Below are 21,253 nucleotides of genomic sequence, written 5' to 3' on the forward strand. Positions count from 1 at the left end.
AGGGAAAGGCAAAGGCTACATGTAGAATTTGATTTGCTGACTACGGGTAATGCAGAGGCACAGTGGAGGAAGGCACAGGGTGTACAGTACGAATATGGGGAGAAGGCGAGCAGGTTGCTGGCCCACCAACTGAGGAAAAGGGGAGCAGCGAGGGAGATAGGGGGAGTGAGAGATGAGGAGGGAGAGATGGAGCGGGGAGCGGAGAGAGTGAATGGAGTGTTCAAGGCATTCTATGAAAGATTATATGAAGCTCAGCCCCCGGATGGGAAGGAGAGAATGATGCATTTTCTGGACCAGCTGGAATTTCCTAAGATGGAGGAGCAGGAGAGGGTGGGACTGGGAGCACAGATTGAAACAGAGGAAGTAGTGAAAGGAATTAGGAGCATGCAGGCGGGGAAGGCCCCGGGACCAGACGGATTCCCAGTTGAATTTTATAGGAAATATGTGGACTTGCTGGCCCCGCTACTGATGAGAACCTTTAATGAGGCAAGGGAAAGGGGGCAGCTGCCCCCGACTATGTCAGAGGCAACGATATCGCTCCTCCTAAAGAAGGAAAAAGACCCGCTGCAATGCGGGTCCTATAGGCCTATTTCCCTCCTGAACGTGGACGCTAAGATTCTGGCCAAGTAATGGCAATGAGGATAGAGGATTGTGTCCCGGGGGTGGTCCATGAGGACCAAACTGGGTTTGTGAAGGGGAGACAGCTGAATACGAATATACGGAGGCTGCTAGGGGTAATGATGATGCCCCCAGAGGGGAAAGCGGAGATAGTGGTGGCGATGGATGCCGAGAAAGCATTTGATAGAGTGGAGTGGGATTATTTGTGGGAGGTGCTGAGGAGATTTGGCTTTGGAGATGGGTATATTAGATGGGTACAGCTGCTGTATAGGGCCCCGATGGCGAGCGTAGTCACGAATGGACGGGGGTCTGAATATTTTCGGCTCCATAGAGGGACGAGGCAGGGATGTCCTCTGTCCCCATTATTGTTTGCACTGGCGATTGAGCCCCTGGCAATAGCATTGAGGGGTTCCAGGAAGTGGAGGGGAGTACTCAGGGGAGGAGAAGAACACCGGGTATCTCTGTATGCGGACGATTTGTTGTTATATGTGGCGGACCCGGCGAAGGGGATGCCAGAGATAATGCGGATACTTGGGGAGTTTGGAGATTTTTCAGGGTATAAATTGAACATGGGAAAAAGTGAGTTGTTTGTGGTGCATCCAGGGGAGCAGAGCAGAGAAATAGAGGACTTACCGTTGAGGAAGGTAACAAGGGACTTTCGGTACTTGGGGATCCAGATAGCCAAGAATTGGGGTACATTGCATAGGCTAAATTTAACGCGGTTGGTGGAACAGATGGAAGAGGACTTTAAGAGATGGGACATGGTGTCCCTGTCACTGGCAGGGAGGGTGCAGGTGGTTAAAATGGTGATCCTCCCGAGATTCCTTTTTGTGTTTCAGTGCCTCCCGGTGGTGGTCACGAAGGCTTTTTTTAAAGGAATTGAGAAGAGTATTATGAGTTTTGTGTGGGCCGGGAAGACCCCGAGAGTGAGGAGGGGATTTTTGCAGCGTAGTAGGGATAGGGGGGGGGCTGGCACTACCGAGCCTAAGTGAGTACTACTGGGCCGCCAATATCTCAATGGTGTGTAAGTGGATGGGAGAAGAGGAGGGAGCGGCGTGGAAGAGATTGGAGAGGGCGTCCCGCAGGGGGACTAGCCTACAAGCTATGGTGACGGCGCCGTTGCCGTTCTCACCGAAGAAATACACCACAAGCCCGGTGGTGGTGGCTACACTGAAAATTTGGGGGCAGCGGAGACGGCATAGGGGAAAGACGGGAGCCTCGGTGCGGTCCCCGATAAGAAATAACCATAGGTTTGTTCCGGGGAGAATGGATGAGGGATATGGAGCATGGCAAAGAGCAGGGGTAACACAATTGAGAGATCTGTTCGTAGATGGGACGTTTGCGAGTCTGGGAGCGCTGACGGAAAAATATGGGTTGCCCCAAGGGAATGCATTTCGGTATATGCAACTGAGGGCTTTTGCGAGGCAACAGGTGAGGGAATTCCCGCAGCTCCCGACGCAGGAGGTGCAGGACAGAGTGATCTCAGAGACATGGGTGGGGGACGGTAAGGTGTCAGACATATATAGGGAAATGAGGGACGAGGGGGAGATCATGGTAGATGAGCTGAAAGGGAAATGGGAAGAAGAGCTGGGGGAGGAGATTGAGGAGGGGCTGTGGGCTGATGCCCTAAGTAGGGTAAACTCATCGTCCTCGTGTGCCAGGCTAAGCCTGATACAATTTAAGGTGTTACACAGGGCGCATATGACTGGAGCACGGCTCAGTAAATTTTTTGGAGTAGAGGATAGGTGTGCGAGATGCTCGAGAAGCCCAGCGAATCATACCCACATGTTCTGGTCATGCCCGGCACTACAGAGGTTTTGGGTGGGGGTGGCAAAGGTGCTTTCGAAGGTGGTGGGGGTCCAGGTCGAACCAAGCTGGGGATTGGCTATATTTGGGGTTGCAGAAGAGCCGGGAGTGCAGGAGGCGAAAGAGGCTGATGTTTTGGCCTTTGCGTCCCTAGTAGCCCGGTGCAGGATATTGTTAATGTGGAAGGAAGCCAAGCCCCCAGGTGTGGAGACCTGGATAAATGACATGGCAGGGTTTATAAAGTTGGAACGGATTAAGTTCGTTCTAAGGGGGTCGGCTCAAGGGTTCACCAGGCGGTGGCAACCGTTCGTCGAATACCTCACAGAAAGATAGAGGGAATGGAAAAGAAGAAGACAGCAGCAGCAACCCGGGGGGGGGGGGGGGGGGGGGGAATCAGAAGGACTCTCGGGGATGTTGTTGTATATGCATAGGTATTTGGTATATGTATTTGTATATTGGATTGTTGGATTGTATTTTTGGAAAGTATTTATCGTGGACAAGGCAGTTGCCATTTAGTTTTGTTTTTGATTTTGTTCATTTATTATTTATTTATTTGTTTAAAACTGGCCATTGTTATTTATATTGTTTTATTGATGTGTAAAGGAAACACTATGTACTGTTATGTTTGGCCAAAAAATCTTGAATAAAATATATATTTAAAAAAAAGTCCAACAGGTTTGTTTCGATGTCACTAGCTTTCGGAGCGCTGCTCCTTCCTCAGGTGAATCCTGGAGATCCGCTCCACTTTGAGCCGGCAGTTTGCGGTGTCAATGGTAGCCATGATGTGGAGATGCCGGCGTTGGACTGGGGTGAGCACAGTAAGAAGTTTTACAACACCAGGTTAAAGTCCAACAGGTTTGTTTCGATGTCACTAGCTTTCGGAGCGCTGCTCCTTCCTCAGGTGACTAGATAGCTTCCTGTCACTGTCGAGGAGCATGGAAGACTGCAGATCAAAGTTGGGAGAAGGATTAAAGTTGGATCCTATAGAGCTTGTCCATTCTTGTCCTATGGTACTTTTAGAGATTGGTTGCCCACATAACAACAGGTTCAGGCAGGTCTCCTTGATCTTAGTCCAGATTCCACCCTTAACCACCACTATTAGGACAAAACAGTCCATTTGATCGCCAGCCTATCAACCACCTTAAGTACTAATTCCCTCTACTACTAGTGCACTGTTGCTAAAATGTGCATTATTTACAGAATGCACTGCAGCAACTAACAAACACTTCTTCAAGGGCACCTCTGTGAAACAGTGACTACTAGTGTATAGAAAGACAAAAATGACAGATGCATGGGAATACCATGACCTACAAGTTCCTCTTCAAATCACATACCATCTTGACTTGGGTATATATCATTGTTTCTTTATCGATAGATCAAAACTGGGGAACTTCCAACCTAACAGCATTGTGAAGTACCGTTACCATATGGAGTGCAACAGTTCAAGAAGGTGACTCACCACCACCTTCTCAAGCGTAATTGAGGATGGGCAATAAATGCTGAACTTGTTAATGACTTACTACCCTGTAAGTGAATAATAATTAAAAATCAGAAACAGATTAGCTAGTCATTCCTTTCATTTGCTGCTTGCAGGATCGTGAGTGTAAATTGCCTTCTGAATTCACATAGATAGAGAAATTAATTGATTGTCAAATACAACCTTAGGGTGTACTAAGACCTTAACTAAATGCAAGCTGATTTTTACTGACCACTGTGGCATACCTTCTTTCTTTAGTATACCATTTAGTATACCATTCCCGTACCAGCCTCCCTGAACAGGCGCCAGAATGTGGCGACTAGGGGCTTTTCACAGTAACTTCATTGAAGCCTACTTGTGACAATAAGCGATTTTCATTTCATTTCATTTTAACTGTGAAACATTGGGACTAATTTTCAGATATGGTGCACATTGGGTGTACAGTAGGCAAAGCAAAGACCAAACTGATGAAGCAAATCATGCTTGGGTTTCATTAAATGGACAATGCTCAATGAACTGGAAATCCAGTGGCTCGTTCTTGAACGAATCTGGAAGTCAATGCTTAAAGAAGGGATGATAAAATCTCTTGGGAAGGGAAATTGGCCTGTAGGCTGAAAGATTTCTATAGTTGTTGACTGTTCCTCAATTCAAGGATGATGTCTACAGGGTTGCAGGATCTTCATGTGACTGAACAGGACAATTCTTGAGCTGCATATCTTTGGGTACGTGAGACAGGGGGCGGGATTCTCCAACCCTCCACGCTGGAATCGCATCGGAAATCCGGCACGACGGCGCACCCGCTTTCGGCTGAAAGAGGCCCCCGCGGCGATTCTCTGCGCTTGACCGGCCGAACTGCTGCCAGCGTGGTTTACATCTGGTACCACCCGGTGGGAGCTCGGACCCATGGCTGCGGTCCTGGTGGGGGACGGGGGGAATCTGACTCCTGGGGGGGGGCCTCCCTCGGGGGCCACCAATCGGCGGGCCATCGCGATCTGGGGGGGACCTACCTTACTCCGCATGGGCCCACTGTGTGGTTCCACCATGTCGGCAGTGCCCGTGCCAAAATGGGCCACCGCGCGCATGCGTGGACCCGCTTGCAGCCGCCATGCGTATACGCAGTCGTGCGGTCTGGACAGCACGAGCTGCGGGACGCACGCCGGGGCCCCGCTAGCCCCCTGGAAAACAGAGAAACACCCTGGAATTTCGAGGAAAACGTCCGGAGTGATTCTCGCCCATTTTCCGGTGGGGGTGGGGACTTAGTCCCTGATAGGGAGAATCCCGCCCAGGATGTATCACCATTGAGGGATCCCAATAGCAGGATTCGCTTTCTTTTTTTTCTTGTCTGCTGCTGATTTGCCTCATCATTAACACATTGTGGCTCAAAGTTTGATGTAACTTGATGGATAAGTTGTTGCCATTCTGAATGATTGGTAGAAAGTTCATCCCAGTCATTAATGTAAATGCCTTTGTACTTCAAGGAGAGTTTTAGAGTGTCTTTGAAGGGGTTTCTTAGACCTCCCTGAAATGTTGGCCATTGGGAATTGGTGAATAGTTTTTAGCCACCAGGACATGCTATTAGGTCCATTAAAGTTCATTTTTCATGAGATTTCATAGAATTTACAGTGCAGAAGGAGGCCATTCATCCCATCGAGTCTACACCGGCTCTTGGAAAGAGCACCCCACCCAAGCCCACACCTCCACCCTATCCCCATTACCCAGTAACCCCACCCAACACTAAAGGCAATTTTGGACGCTAAGGACAATTTAGCATGGTCAACCCACCTAACCCGCACATCTTTGGACTGTGGGAGGAAACCGGAGCACCCGGAGAAAGCCCACGCACACACGGGGTGGACGTGCAGGCTCCATACAGACAGTGACCCAAGCCGGGAAGCGAACCTGGGACCCTGGAGCTGTGAAGCAATTGTGCTAACCACAATGCTACCATGCTGCCTGAATTATTGTGGGATTGACTTCAAAAAGGACAGAAGAATTTGTTTGACAGTCCTCTCATTGAATCCAAAGGATACAATCTCTAAAAGTATTGTTTAAAAGTAAGGGGTCACCCATTTAGGACAGAGGTGAGGAGAAATATATTCTGAGGGCGATGAGTGTTTGGAATACTCTTCCTCAAAAAGCAGTGGATGCAGAGGGTGGGATTCTCCGACCACCCGCCGGGTCGGAGAATCGGCGGGGCGTGGTGTGAATCCCACCCCGCCGCTCCGACACGGCTGCCAAATTCTCCGGCGCTGGTTGTCGGACGGGAGCAGGGATCATGCTGCGCTGGTCGGGGATGGTTGGCAGCGGCCCCACCCCCGGCAATTCTCCGGGCCCCGATGGGCCGAGCAGCTGCCCGTTTTTGGCCATTCCTGCCAGCGTGAAGTGGACATGGTCCATCACGGCGGGAGCTGGCTTGTAGGCCGGCTAGATGAGTCCTCGGTGAGGCGTCGGGGGGGATCTGGCCCTGGTAGGGATCCACCGATCTGCGGGCGGGCCTGTGCGTGGGGGAACTCTTTCCTTCCACGCCGGCCTCCGCCATGGCCAGCACGGAGAAGAACCCCCCTGCGCATGCGCAGGATCACGCCGGCCGGTCTGCACATATGCGGAACCACACCGGCAGTTCTGCGCATGCGGCAACTCATGCCGGCCCTTCGCCACCGGTTGGCGCGGCACTAACCCCTCTGCCGCCGGCCTAGCCCCTCGAAGTGCGGAGGATTCCGCACCTTCCGGTCGGCCCGACGTCGGAGTGGTTTGCGCCGCTCTTGGCGCCGGTGTCGGGCCATCCGGCCGGTTGCGGGAGAATCCCACCCAGAATCTTTGAACATTTTTAAGGCAGAGCTAAATAGATTCTTGATAAACAAGGGCGTGAAAGGTTATCATGCGTATGTGGGAATGTGGAGATGTGGTTGCAATCTGATCAGCCATGATCTTATTGAATAGCGTAACAGGCTCTAGGGGCCGAGTGACCTAATTCTTATGTTCGCCTGATACACAGTTCAGTTCTCACTACAGCACAGGAGTGTGATGACAACAACTGATCTGTACACTAAAATGTTTGTTACCTGTGGAGGTCTTTTTTCTCAAACTCTGATTATTGTATATGTAGAAGGCTGAGCTGACACAGCTGATCCTGTCCTCCTTCAATTATGGCTTTTTGAGAGAGGTGGCTACCAGGGCATTGTCATGATTTGCAGACATGCAGATAATGATATACAGACAGGCACAGACAGGCAGCTAATGAACACAGAGAACAGGACATGACCAATGAGCAGGCAGGACACTCAGGGGTGGTATCTCACTATAAAAGGCACGAGGCACTCACACTCCGCCTCTTTCCACTGATGAACGCAGAGTGAGTCAGGGTGTATGTACAGTATCACACCTCCAGCACGTGGCTAAGAGCTAGTCTGGTTCAGTCAGACAGAGTAACCACACTTAGGTTAGGTTATCCTCCAATTCTCTGGGACCTAACCTGTGGCCAACAAGGAAACAAAGATTTCTGTTAGAGGTCCAGCAATTTCATCCCTTGTCTCCCTGAGAAATCTGGGATAGATACCATCTGGCCCTGGGAAATTATCTACCTTAATGCTTTTTGTCTACCTTAATGCTTTTTAAAACACCTAACACTTCCTCGCTCGTAATAATAACTTATTCTAAAGTGTTTACATATCCCTCTGAGACACCACAAATCAACATGTCCCTGTCCTTTGTGAACACCGATCAAAGTACTCATTAAGGATCTCACCCACTTCCTTTGGTTCTCTGCATAATTTCCCTCCTTTGTCCTCGAGTGGACCAACCCTTTCTCTAACCATTCTCTTGTTCCTAATATACGTATAAAATGCCTTGGGATTCTCCTTAATCCTGTCTGCCAAGGACATTGCGTGACCGCTTTTTGCCCTCCTAACACTTCTGCACTGTAAATTCTATGATAATCTATGTTTGAGCTCTTTTCTACTTTCCCTGTATTCGTCAAGTGCTTCATCTGTTTTTAGTTGCCTAGACCTCATGTATGCATCCTTTTTCTTTTTTAGCTAGACTCGCAATTTCCCTGGTCATCCACAGTTCCTGAATCCTGCCTTTCCTTTTCATCGGCACATGCCTGTCCTGCACTCCCATCAATTGCTCCTTAAAAGACTCGCACATGCCAAATGTGGATTTACCCTCAAACAACCTCTCCCAAACAACAGTCTCCAAATCCTGCCTAATCTGGTTGTAATTAGCCCTTCCCCAATTTAGCACCTTAACTCGAGGACAACACTCGTCCTTTTTCATAAGTAGTCGAAAGCTTATGGAATTGTGGTCACTGTTCGCCACATGTTCCCCCACTGCAATTTTGATGACCTGGCCGGGCTCGTTCCCTAGTACTAGGTACAGTATAGCCCCCTCTCTATTCGGACTATCCATAGATTGTTCCAAAAAACCTCCCTGGACACACTTAACAAATTCCTCACCATCAAGACTCCGAGCCCTAAGGGATTTCCAGTGAATATGAGGAAAATTAAAGTCTCCCACTGCAACAACCCTATTATTTCTATATCTATCCAGAATCTACTTATATATCTGTTCTTCAACTTCCCGTGGGCTGTTGGGTGGCTTGTAGTACACCCCGATCATAGTGACTACCCCCTTCCTGTTTCTGAGCTCTACCCACAATGTCTCATTACTTGATTCTTTCAAGGTGACCTCCCTCTGTTCAGCTGTATTATGTTCCCTAACCAATATTGCAACTCCCCCATCTCTTTTACCTTCCCCTCGGTCTCGCCTAAAACACCTATATCCCGGAATATTTAGCTGCCAGTCCTGTCCCTTTTTTAGCTATGAGGAGAGGTTGAATAAACTTAGTTTATTTAGCTATGAGGAGAGGTTGAATAAACTCAGTTTGTTCTCACTGGAATGAAGGAGGTTGAGGGGCGACCTGATAAAGGTCTATAAAATTATGAGGGGCATAGACAGAGTGAATAGTCAGAGACTTTTTCCCAGGGTAGAGGGGTCAATTACTAGGGGCCATAGGTTTAAGGTCCGAGGGGCAAGGTTAGAGGAGATGTACGAGGCAAGTTTTTTACACAGAGGGTAGTGGGTGCCTGGAAGTTGCTGCCGTAGGAGGTGGTGAAAGCAGGGACAATAGTGACGTTTAAGGGACATCTTGACAAATACATGAATAGGATGGGAATAGAGGGATACGGACCCTGGAACTGTAGAAGATTTTAGTTTAGACGGGCAGCATGGTCGGCGCAGGCTTGGAGGGCCGAAGGGCCTATTCCTGTGCTGTACTTTTCTTTTTTCTTTGTTCTTACCAAATCTCTGTTACTGCAACCACATCCAAGTTCCTCGCATGAATTAAGGCTCTAAGTTAATCTGTTTTACCTGTTACACTCCATGCATTTGAGCAGATGCACTCCAGACCTCCAGGCCCACTGAGTTCGACCTCCCCCAGCCTGCCCTTTCTCTTAGCCAGCCTGGTCCTGGTACCATGCTCACCCCCAGTCTCTACACTTGCAGGCTTACTGTTCTGATTCCCCCCCCCTCCCCCTCCCCCCGCCACATTAATAGTCTGCGTGGGTCTCGCCCTCACAACCCAAAAGATATGCAGGGTAGGTGGATTGGCTACAGTAAATTGCCCCTTGATTGGAAAAAATAACATTTGGTACTCTAAATTTATTTTTACAAAAAAGAAAAAAAATGTATGAGTGGTTGAAAATGTAGGCCACTGCTGGACACCCTTTGCCCTCCATCCAGTTGTCTCCTCCCCTCAAAACGCATTTTAGATCCTCAGCCTGTCTCCCAAACAGCTGGTCTTGCTTATCGGCAACCTCCCGCTTCACCCCCCCTCCACTCCTCATGACTGGTGAGCTGACTACAGGACAGTAACTGGAACCTGCAACTCAACTGCACCTAACCAAGAGGCCAGTTTGCCATGGTGCTTATATTGGCCTCACTTGAAGTCTGCAGTGAGCCATGCAACACATTGTACCTTCATTTGAAAGTCATACATTTTCCGGACCACAGACTTTTTATCCAGTTTCTTTGAAGCCAGGCTGAATCTAGCAACTGGTGTAGACTGTGTGAGCACGTGAGTACGCACTGACATGGCTACAAAAGAGGTCACATACTGTAAGCGCGGGTGTTATTCGTGGGAGCGCAGACAGAGCACAAGTGTTGAAGTAACTGCGGAGCTAGTGAATAAAGTTCTCTTTGTTGAATGTCCTTGATATCAGTGATTTGGGAACCCACAATGTTTACAACTGGGGTGAATCCCTGCTCTGTATCTTCTAGAGGTTGACTGTGTCAGTGTTTGCATGTTTTTCATCCTTTTCCTTATCAATAATAACCCAAGGAGTTTTGGGGTGTGCACAAGGACATTTCAGTTCCAGTCATTTATTCTGTGACTGCAGGAGGATCCCTTGTGCCTCAGCAAAATCCTGGAAGCACTTCCTGCTATTGTCAAAATAGCATATCATCACAGTCAAGACATTGCAAGTCTTGGCCTTAGATGTATTACATACTTCCCTCAAGATCTGCAAATCAAATTTATGCAGATTAAATTAAATAAGCTGTTTCAGGACTTCAGACATCATACGTGAGACATCCTTGAAATGGTACTATGAGGCAAATCTGTTCATTGTAAGCAAACCCACAACATCTGGTGTCTTTTTTTGACTCAAGCAACTTTTTCAGGGTTTCTTCCAATTTCAACTCAACCTCCAAGAAGCTTCCAGGTGAATGTTCCGGAACATGTTATTTTGTGGGGAAGAAATGAAAGGAAACTTTTGATAAATTGCTTTGATTAAGAAAACCAACAATAAAAATCATCAGCTAAATCTTCAATGAAATTTTGTCTTCTGAAATGTCCTCAGGGCGGAACTGTCTGAATATACTCGATGAATACACTCTTCAATCTACCTTTGTCAATTTGATTCATTGAATCGATATTAAGATTGAAACAGCACATGATTATTGCAGTACCTTCCTTAAAACACACAGTAGCACAGTGGCTAGCACTGTTGCTTCACAGCGCCAGGGTCCCAGGTTTGATTCTCGGCTTGGATCACTGTCTGTGCGGAGTCTGCACGTTCTCCCCCTGTCTGCATGGGTTTCCTCCGGGTGCTCCGGTTTCCTCCCACATGTCCCGAAAGACATGCTTGTTAGGTGAATTGGACATTCTGAATTCTCCCTCACTGTACCTGAACAGGCGCCCGAATGTGGCGACTCAGGGATTTTCACAGTAACTTCATTGCAATATTAATGTAAACCTGCTTGTGACACTAATAAAGATTATTATTAAGCAGGTATCCTTATTACAGGTGAAGTCACAACACTTATGATCTTCCGGAAAAATTGCCAAGTGTTGGAGCGAGCGGGAATTTCCGCGAGTTTCCCGGTGCTCAGCTCAGCAAAGCCAATAACGCAATTCAACTTTAATTGGTCCACTTAAAGAGGCCTTGTTGGCTTCTCGCCAGTCAATTAACCAGGATCGCGCTCGCCAGCCCCCCCCCCCCACACACTAACAAGGTTGAGCAACATTTAAACTGCACTTGCTCGGCCAACCCCAGCCTGTTCGCAACTATGGCACCGAGAAGACCTCCCAAGATTCAGGGATGCTGACCTAGGGAGGCTCCTGGATGCTGTGGAGACCAGGAGGGATGCCCTGTTCACCTGGGGGTTCAGGAGGGTGAGCCACAAGGTAGCCAGTGCTGCCTGGGATGAGAGGGCGGCAGCCTTTGGTTCGCATAGTGTGACCAAGTGGACTGGCCAGCAGTGCAGGAAGGAGGTCAACGACCTACACTGGGCAGCACGAGTGAGTAGACACCGACGCCTCCCCCTCAAACCCCCCCCAAGGAAGCATCTACCCCTCCCCAAATCTCCAAGTGACCCCCAGTCCTCCCTCCACCCGGAGGACTGTCAGGCCTATTTGTTTTATAAATTTCGAGTGCCCAATTAATTTTTTCCAATTAAGAGGCAATTTAGCATGGCCAATCCACCTACTCTGCACATCTTTGGGTTGTGAGGGGCGAAACCCACGCAAACACGGGGAGAATGTGCAAACTCCACACGGTACAGTGATCCAGAGCCGGGATCGAACCTGGGACCTCGACACCGTGCTGCACGGACCTGTCAAACGTGAGTTGTTAATGCCTTACTGACCCTCCCTCCCACTGGCCACATGTCCATTCTCCTGCATGTCCCAGTCACTGAGGAGCATCGCTGAGGGGGTTGACACCATGATGCAGACCATGGGGAACCGTCAGGGCTGGCAGAATCAGATGACGCAGGGGAAGCTGGGCCTTGAATCAGCTGCCCCTCCACCCCAAAGTGGACTCCAGCGTCCTATGGGCACTGAGCAGGAGAAGGGGACACAGGATGCCAACCCGGACCTGTCCAATGGAGTGGCAACAGTGGCCAGCTGCTCTCTCGAGTTCTCACAGGCAGCACACAGGGCAACGCGGCACGTCTGTGCATGTGCCGCCGGTAAGTAAGCTGTGATCCTCCGGCCCCAGAGCCCCCAGAACACCCCCTGTAGGGGCATCGGGGGCCATGGGACGAGGTAAGCAGCTGGCTGCCTCCAACTGAGATGTGCACCCTGGGGAAACACCATGATGTAGTGGGTAGAGCTAGGAGTGCCAGGCACATTGAGGATCATTGAGGGCACCGAGGTAGGGGGGTTAGGTATGGGGTGGGGAGGGGGTGGGGTTGGGGGCTAGGGGGGGGGGTTGAGGGGGCAGCACTATCAGGAACGGGATATTGTACAGCACAGTGAACAACCTTTTGCACAACCATTATGATGTCTCTGTCACTCTCTTCCACAATGTGGGCTGACCCCCGGACCCTTTGCCCATCTTTCCAAGCAACCCCCCTCCCCATGGCACCCACCCACCCTCCGTCCGTGGTCATGTCCCCGGAGCTGTGTCCCATCCCCTGGCTGTTCGGATGTTGCCTGCTGCCTGTGTGGTGTTGTCTCCTGCAGTGTTCAGGCACAGTGTCCAGGCATCAAGTTGCGATTGGAATGCTACTTGCAGGAATCCACTTGGGTTGTGTGAAGTGCTCACTTTTTTAATAAATATTTTTTTAATTAAAGTTTTGCAAAGTTTTTCATAATAAATAGTAATAATCCTAACACAGCAAAATAGAGTGAACATTAACATAGTGCAAAAAGAGAATATACAATAGCAATTGACTAGACGTGACCCCACGCGCCTCAGTCTTCCCACACCCTCCCAACGGAGCACTCACCCCCACTCCCCTCCGGGTCGCTGCTGCTGCTGACGTTTTAATTTTCCCTGAGAAGCCATCGGACGGTATTACGCCCCTGCTCAACAGCAGCAGCTCTGTACACTTGGCAAAATTATTTACACACATAAGTAGGCATCTGTCCGTGGTGTTGTTGTCCCTTGCTTCTCCCAGATGGCGTTTGCTGCCGTTGTCGTGTCGTTCCGCTTCTGCGCACTTCCGTTTCTGCGGCCCTCCTGTCTTCCCCGTTTTCTCCCCTCCCCCTTCCTGGCTCTCCTCTATTGTTCCGTCTCTTCCCTCTACCCCCCCTCTCCCCGGTCCTCCCCCCCCTCCCTCTCCCCGCTCCTGCCCCCCCCCCCCCTCCCCCCCATGGCTCGCCTTGCCTTCCTCTTAGATTTAGCTGTACCCCCACCCCCCCCCCCCCCACCCCACCTCACCCCCGGTCAACCTTCCCTCTCATGCTTTGGCTACTCTCCCCTGTTTCTTGGCTACCTGGCTATTCTTCTGCTTGTTCGTTGGCCACAAACAGGTCCTGGAACAATTGGGTGAATGGCTCAGACGTTCTGTGGAAGCCGTCGCCTGACCCTCGGATGGTGAATTTGATTTTCTCCATTTGGAGGGATTCGGAGAGGTTGGACAGCCAGTCTGCAGCTTTGGGTGGTGCTGCTGACCGTCAGCCGAACAGGATTCTACGGCAGGCGATCAGGGAGGCAAAGGCAAGGGCGTCCGCCCTCCTCCCCAGGAATAGATCTGGCTGGTCTGAAACCCCGAAGACCGCCACTTTCGGGCATGGCTCCACCCTCACCCCACCACCTTGGACATTGCCTCGAAGTAAAGTGCTCATTTAACCACGATTGCCAATTCCCTATTAGCGATAGCCTTCAGCCGCATGGTCAGAGGCCTCAGCAGTCGGTGGGGGTTATGGGCGATCGGCCGGGCAGATGGATAGGGGCAAGGGCTGTCCCGGGAATGGGGTTGGGATCCAGGGGCTAGCATGGTGGTGCCACGAGTGATTGCCCCCCCAGTTACCCCCCCAGTGCCTCCCCCCGACCCTCCCATGGTGGCACATCCCTACGGAGTATCCCCCACCCCCCCACCGAGCACTGGGTGGCATGCCCAGCGCCCCTGTGCACTTTGCCTGTGTGGAAAGATCCCGATTTCGCCTACAGGAGTGGGCCGGTCGCATTGAAAACTGTTTGCAGTCCGACGCGGATCTCGTTTTTGGCCTCTCCCGCTGTTCACTTGAGCGCGGGTGTAACGAGGTCGGAAGATCGTGCCCTGTGTCTATTGAAACAGAGAAGATTTACATTGATTAGAAAATAAGTGCGTTTTGTATACATATGGGGTAAATATCTTTTACATGCTTAAATAAGGTTTCCACTAAAATTGTGGAGTGAGAGAAAGTCCAAGGAAAGTCATTATCGGGTCCTCCACTCTATCTTGCTATTCAGAATCCTCATACAAATATAACAGAGAATTTTAAAACAAATGTAGCATCATCCCAAATCACTCAATCGTTTGCCTCTTGGAGACTACCTAGCAAGGATTTGGGGGTTTCATTATTTTGATGTAGTCTTTTGACTTCATCATCATAAATCTTTGATTCTACAAAATACTTCTCTGCAGCCATTCATTAGGCTTCAAGGTATTCACAAAATGTATACTCATTATTACAGCCCACTTGGATTGCAGATCTTGTAAGTGCATTCTTATTTACACAGTTGGCTCATTAGAGTTCCCTGTCAAGAGACAGTCTAGGCATCAGTCCAGCAAACCATCATCACAATTGAAGAGCTTTTTGTAGTGTATTATGAGAAATCCCTGTTGAAACCTTCAAGCACATAACATTTCTTAGCAATACTCTGTGTGACATTATACAAATGTGCAGCATGTGACGTGTTAATGTTATGTTAAGTCTAGCCACTAGAGGGAGCTAAAGGACAGTACTATAAATTGCACTGGCTTTTAAACTAAGGGGAGGGGCTTAGACTGGAGCTGAAGAAGATAAGATCCATAGTGTATTTCAGAGTTAGTTAAGATATAATATTTATAATTAGTAGATAGAGATAGTGTGAGTGAGTGTAGTTTAATTCTTACATGTATGTTTGCTATTCAGAATAAGTGTCAAACTCAAATTTAATAGTGTTAATAAAATTAGTTTAGTTCTTCAAAAGAGCTTTGTGTATCTTTGTGATCACTACGCCTTCTACCCTGGAAACCCCTCACAACGATCACCACACAGTACCAAGAGTGTATTCCAGAAAAGCAAGCAGTAAGAAAGAATAAAGAAAATAAATCAGCGCATCGCTACACACCTGAAAATCTGCAAAGAACAAAGAAAAACTGAGACCAAAATGGATGCTGTGCAAAAGCCAGATAACTTCAAGATGTCCGGTAAACTAAGTTTAAATTGGAAAAACTCCAAGCAGCAGTTTGAAGTTTTTCTCTCTGCCTCTGCACTTGAATCAGCTCCTGGCACTTGGAAAATAGCTCTCCTACTAAATCTGGCAGGTCCGCAGGCATTTGAACTCTTGAACACATTTGATCTCTCAGAAAATGAAGGTAAAAATAAGTATGAGAAAGTTATGGAAAAATGTGACTCTCATTGCAAAAAACAGGTCAATGAGATGTATGATAGATACATGTTTAAAAAAAGGGTGTAGCTAAAAGGGGAATCTTTTGACTCTTTTCTAACTGATTTGAGACTCTGAGTGCAATGCTACAATTTTCCCTCAATTACTGAATCAATCCTGCGTGACCAAATTGTGTTTGGCATATTTGAAGAGCAAATATGGAACATTTACTAAGAAAACCAAACTTAACTTTAGAAGAAGCCATCAACCTCTGTAAAGCAAGTGAGCAAGCCACCAATGAATATGTTGAATTCAGATCCTGTGGAAAAGGCGCGCATTTCAGCAATGTGGTCGGTGCTAGTGTCTCTGGGGCGCAGTTTAAAACGAATCACGCTGCAGCAGGTAGCCATTTTGCGCAGGCGCTGGTAACAAAAAACCATGAAACGGACATTCGACTTTGTGCGCATGTGCAGAATCTGTTCACACATGCGCACTTTGAAAAAGGACACAAACCAGAAGTTGACCGTTTCGCGCATGCGCATGAGAGGTTTACGCATGATGTCACCAATGTGATGACATGTACACGCTGTGGACACTCCCATTTCAAGCAACACTGTCCTGCATTTGGAAAAAGGTGTACAACATGTAACAAAATCAATCATTTTGCTACACAATGCAGATTTAAGACAACACACCAGAATCAATTTAAAAAGGCATGTCAACAGCATAAAAAAGTCAACAGTGTACAAAACAAGGAAGAAGAAGAAAAAATGTTTAAATCTAAGATTGATCTCATATGCCTACTTCACTAGACAACTTCATAATAGAAGCAATCACTAAAACAAATGAAGGGACATCTTGACAAATACATGAATAGGATGGGAATAGAGGGATATGGACCCCGGAAGTGTAGAAGATTTTAGTTTAGACGGGCAGCATGGTTGGCGCAGGCTTGGAGGGCCGAAGGGCCTGTTCCTGTGCTGTACTTTTCTTTGTTCCTTGAAACAATACTGCTGGTCAACCAATCAGGCAACTATCCGATAGAAATAAAGATTGGATAGAAACATTGATCATAAATGGATCAGAGGTACAATTTAAATTGGACACTGGTGCACACACTAATCTGATAACAGAATCGGATTTGGGCAAAGTAGAAGCCCGTCCAAAATACAACAAGATACATTGTAAATTAACAGACTACAATGGAAATGAAATAGCAACAAAAGGTTCATGCTACATCATAGTTCAGAGTGGTGACATTAAAATTCAACTTGATTTTGAAATTGTGGATGACACAAAATCCTCACTTATTGGAGTTAATGCACGTATCCAGCTAAACCTGATGCAGAGAATTCACACTGCCAACTTGTTCCTTGGTTCGAAAGATTTCGCACTTGCGGATACGTTATCTAGAGGTACAATGCACGAGAATAACAAAGTTGTTGACATTGTACTCAGTATTGAAGCAGAAGCCAACTTTATCACAGCAATGCCACCTGTCACAGCTGCTAAGCTACAAATAATCAAGGCAGAAATTCTACGAGATACGACACTTCAGCAAGTGATACAATATCTATGTACTGACTGGCCTCCAGGGAAATGTGCAAACTTTCGCAACATCAGAGAAGACCTGACAACAATAGATGACTTTCTATTGAAAAGGGACCGCATTGTAATTCCATCATGTCTTAGGCAAGACATTCTCACACATATCCACGAAGGACATCAAGGCATTGAGAAATGTAGAAGAAGAACACGGCAATCGGTGTATTGGCCGGGAATCAACAAGGATATAGACAATTACATTCACCAGTGTCTGATATGCCAAATGCACCAACTGGCACAATGAAAGCGAACTAGTTACTCAACCATGGACAAAAGTCGCCATGGACATATTTTATTTTCAAGGCTGTGATTATTTGATAATCACCGACTATTACTTAAATTTTCCAGAGGTTATCAAATTATCTGCATTCAGTTGTCAGGACAACGAAAAATGTATTTGCCAGATATGGCATATCTGCTACTGTTGTCACAGACAATGGACCGTGTTTTAGCAGCCTGGGGTGGTTACAATTTGCCAATGACTATAACTTCACATATGTACCTTCTAGCCCAGGCAAACGAGATAGCTGCGAAATGGGTGGGAATTGTGAAGCAGCTTCTCAAAAAAGCTATGGAGGACAGAAAGGACTTTGACTTCACATTGTTAGCACACTGGGCTACACCATTGTCATCGGGGCTTTCTCCAGCACAGCTATTGATGGGACGAAGAATATGTGCTACATCATCAACTCTAATAGTTCCAAACAAAGATGAACAAGTCGTACATTAAAAAATGCAGCAACTGAAGAGTACGCAAAAGAAGTATTATGATTAAAAACTCCAAACCACTGTCTACACTCAAAGAAGGTGATATTGTACGCATTTGTAATCCTGAAGGTGGATGGATGGACATTGCAAAGGTACTCATACTCAATGAACTCACATCAAGATCATACATGATCAGAACAGAATCTGGAAAGATTTTTCGTAGAAACAGAAGAGACCTCTTGAAACTCAAACAACCTGTTCCATTCACAGAAGCAGCTACCACGAGTCAACAACTCATATTTTCTGCAAATAACTTTCCAAAAGCTATAATGGCAAATGTACCAGATAATTCAAATAACACTGTTGTAACATTAAAAAGGTCTACAAGACGTAGGTTTCCTCCAAATACATTAAATCTGTAAATCTAACACTAGTTCTATCATTGCTGACATGCTTTATAATACCGTAAACAAGAAAATGTATAGACAACATTTTTCTCAAAGAAAGGGGGATGTGACATTATACAAATGTACAGCATGTGAAGAGTTAATGTTATGTTAAGCCTAGCCACTAGAGGGAGCTAAGGGACAGTACTATAAATTGCACTGGCTCATAAGCTAAGGGAAGTAACTTAGACTAGAGCTGAAGAAGATAAGATTTATAGTGTATTGCAGAATTAATTAAGATAATAGTTAACGTTAGTAGATAGAGATAGTGTTTGTGAGTGTAGTTTAATTCTTATATGTACGTTTGCTAGTCAGAATAAGTATCAAACTCAAATTTAATAGTATTAATGAAATTAGTTTAATTCTTCAAAAGAGCTTTGTGTATCTTTGTGATCACTACGCCTTCCACCCTGGAAACCCCTCACAACGATCACCACACCCTGGACGACAAAAGCTATTTTTCCTGCCAGACATCCAAGCAAGACTATTTGTATCATAGTGGAATAGTACCCTTGTCCAAGATAGCAACCAATTGTGATATCCAATATTAAACTTCCGATGCTATTTCAGCTGTCAGTCGCTCTTCAGCAAGTCTCCATTTTTCCAGCAGATGAAGATAAATTGAACTTTGTCAAGAGCTGATTGGATGATCCAAAATTAAAATGTTATATGGAGAGATCCACAAAACTACCCATTCCTTCATTGATGATAGTCTTGTGTTTAGCCGTGGGCACTTGAGCTTTCTTTTTAAAACTATCCTCAGCTCCTTTACAAAGTGCTGCTTCATCTGCAAAGTCAGTTTCCTCTCAAAGTCCTTGAGTATCTTGTGTCTCTAAACATGTTTCTATTTTTCTCACATCGGTGTTTGAATCTCTCCAATTAGGTGTCCATCTTTATCAAAACACCAAAATTGCCCAAATCAACGTCACAAATGACATCCACTATGAGTATTACCATGGTGCATTATTTCATAGATTATCATAGAATTTACAGTGCAGAAGGAGGCCATTCGGCCCATCGAGTCTGCACCGGCTCTTGGAAAGAGCACCCTACCCAAGGTCAACACCTCCCCCCTATCCCCATAACCCAGTAACCCCACCCAACACTAAGGGCAATTTTGGACACTAAAGGCAATTTATCATGGCCAATCCACCTAACCTGCACATCTTTGGACTGTGGGAGGAAACCGGAGCACCCGGAGGAAACCCATGCACACACGGGGAGGATGTGCAGACTCCGCACAGACAGTCACCCAAGCCGGAATCGAACCTGGGACCCTGGAGCTGTGAAGCTATTGTGCTATCCACAATGCTACCGTGCTACTTGTCCTTCTTGAAGTCTTTAGTTCTTGAGATATGCTAACCACACCATCCATCTTCAATTCCTCTCCTTTCTTTTGGTTAGGCAAGAATATATTTCCGATTATGTCTCTGTGAAATAACTTGGAACATTTTTTATTGTAAAAGGTGCTATATAAATGCAATTTATTGTTTGCTTTGATCCACTTTTACCTATCTGATTGTCAAGAAACGTAGCAATGTGTTTTGTTCCTGCTATCTGTTATCTCCTAAATCTTCCAAGGATCGATTCTTCGTCCATTTTCCTCTTATTTTTCTGCCCTTCAGTGACATCAGCCACAGGCATAGGGATGGTGCAGTGATGAGGGTCTCACTAACCGGTTGGAGAGACAGGGATAGCCTCATGTCGCCTCCTTTGGGGAGATCCCTTTGTTATTCAGTACCTTTCAGGCACTTGTAGCCAGGATTTACCCTGGAACAGGAACTCCGAGGACCGAAGTTCTGCTGCTCCTGAGGCTGCTGGCCAATCAGAGACTGAGGCACCCAGGCCACTGGTGAGTGAAGGTAATATGGGGGCTGCAGTGTGGGGGCTGTGGTGGAGGTGGAGCAAGGGGAGGGCAGTTGTCAGCAAAGACAAAGGCGTTCTCAGCAGACTCGCTCCTTTTTCCTGCTGCCAGGTCCTTCGATCAGGTACTGTGTGCCTTTGAAAGAGAAGCTCCACCCCGCCTCCCTGTCCTGAACCCAGAGTGCCTACAAGCAACCCTGACAGAGTTTGCCTTTGGGGCTTTCCATATGTGAACTGCCACACCTGCCACTGCTTGAATACCAATGGCAGCAGGATAAGGCCCTTAAGTTGGCATTAATTAGCCACAGGGCAGGATGGCCGTCCACAAAGCTCCCACCCCAGGCAATTGGGGTAGAGGTGGGAAGGCGGTGCTGTCCCTCCCTGCTGCCTGATTAAATATGCCCCTTCTCCAAACACACCGCAGGGGAGGCCATTAAATTCCTCAATAGAATTAGCTTTTCGATGCATGTTGGTGACATTCATCTCTATTTCTCCATTACTTCTCTAGATCGCTTTGTTGTGTTTTGTATGCCATGCTCTCTAAGCTGAGCTGCAATTTTCTGTAGCTAAGCATTGGGAAGGTAATACAGCCTTTGGCTGTGACCACAAACTCCATATCATGACACTCCTATTGAATCAGACAGTTCTAAACCTTGGTACTACATTAGTTGTACATGGGTTGAGCACCATCCCCATATATGGTCCATCAAAAAAGAACTTCTACTTCTTGAACATCACCTGCTTCTGGTCTACATCAGCCCATTTAAAAAAAATCAGAAATGTATCTTATCCCCTTTCTGAAAACATTGAATGATTCAGACTCCACCGCACTATGGGGCCGCGAGTTCCACAAATTCACCATCCTCTGCGAGGAGTAGTTCCTCCTTATCGCCGTTTTAAATCTACCACCTCTCAACCTATATCTGTGA

Source organism: Scyliorhinus torazame, chromosome 11 (genome assembly GCF_047496885.1).
Source record: "Scyliorhinus torazame isolate Kashiwa2021f chromosome 11, sScyTor2.1, whole genome shotgun sequence".
Lineage (NCBI taxonomy): Eukaryota > Metazoa > Chordata > Chondrichthyes > Carcharhiniformes > Scyliorhinidae > Scyliorhinus > Scyliorhinus torazame.